Below are 1,720 nucleotides of genomic sequence, written 5' to 3' on the forward strand. Positions count from 1 at the left end.
TTCCTAATAATCGTAATGGAAGATTAGGAATACAATAACGAATATAGATACAAAATTCATGTGCATAAATACATAAATACGGCTACCAATATGTCGGGTTTAATGCCCTAGGATTTGAACTTCACGGATATCAAGAAACAGTAAAATGGGAAGAACGTAGAGATTCCACATGTGGATAGAAGTTCTACATACCTTAATTGCTTCAAAACTTGAATTAAAGACTTGAATTTTGGAGAAGATTTCCTAAATCTTGAACCTTGAGATGAGTTTTCTTGAAAACCCTAGATTAGGAATAATGATTTCTTGCTTAGATTATTAGAGTATATGTTAGAATTGAGTTGGAAGGATTTGGATTGACTTACCTTGATGTTTTGGATTATTGCTAGGGCTTGAAATTGTGAATAATGAAATAAAAGAACTCAAGGCTTGAATTTATACAAAAGGAGGCTTTGAATTATATGGACATATTATACGGTTCGTATAAAGTTATACGGTCCATATAATATGACCATATTTATCATGGCACAAAACAGAACATCGGGTTGAGGTTTCATGAAGTACGGACGAGTTATACGGTCCGTATAAAATTATATGGGCCGTATAACTAGTTCGTATAACATGACCGGAACGGACTCGCTCCGTAATCCTTCAAGAAATGGCCATAACTTTTCGTACGTATGTCCCTCGACCCCCATAATATACCGTTGGAAAGATATTTCAAAGGCTACAACTTTAATTTAGGAAGTTTTCCCAAATTCCTAATTAATAAAGGGGTTATGGTCATTGAAAGTAAGACCTTCTCCAAACTCACTTGCAAACATGCCTCGTAGAGTGGCTTCCAACTTTGCTTTGCCCAAAGACATTCGTTATGACTTGATTAGTTTTCAAAACACTTCCTATAACCATCATATTGGTTCCATTATATTATCATCTTATGAGTCAAACCTTCGCCCGAAGCAACGAGGTGTTACAAAAAACTCCTGTTGGGAAGCGCTTTCTCATTTAAATGGACCTTACGCGGCTCAAATCCGTATTAATCAGAGCATAAATGCGTTATCCATACACTAGAAGGAAACTAACCAAAAAAAAAAAAATTACATAAAATGGTACTTAAAATTGGCTTCAATTGGTAAATAAACACTATAACTTTGAGAGTGCACATCTAAACACCTAAAATTGTCCCCACTGGGTTTCATGTACACCCAATGCTGACGTGACATATAGATTTTGAAGATATCTAGATGATCATTTTGTAATTTGGAATGTTGAACCGATACGCTGCACATGTTTTTAAGATGCCTCATATATGTACTCTCAAAATTGGAGTGCTTACTAGCTGAAGCCAAGTGTCTGTTTATGCCACAACCCCTTCAACTCAAACTCAGCGCCACTTTTAAAACCAAAAGTTGAACAGAGCAGGTAGACAGGAAACCATTTCCACCCATCCTCGAAAAGACCACTGAGGGATAAAGGGGCAAAGATTGGTATTCGCATTACAATAATAATGAATATCATTTATATCAATCATCATGCACACTACATAGTGCACTTGCATTATTCTCTAACTTTCTGCTGTTAGTGCCTAAAAACAAACCGTAAAACAGATGCTTCGATTCTAAAAACAAGTTATAATACTCTCCGTTCCTTCACGTTTCCCTATACACACAGAGTCAAATATATACTCTGATAGCTGGCCTCAACTCTCGTCGTGCACGACAAA

This window comes from Lycium ferocissimum, chromosome 4, assembly GCF_029784015.1.
Source record: "Lycium ferocissimum isolate CSIRO_LF1 chromosome 4, AGI_CSIRO_Lferr_CH_V1, whole genome shotgun sequence".
Taxonomy (NCBI): Eukaryota; Viridiplantae; Streptophyta; class Magnoliopsida; order Solanales; family Solanaceae; genus Lycium; species Lycium ferocissimum.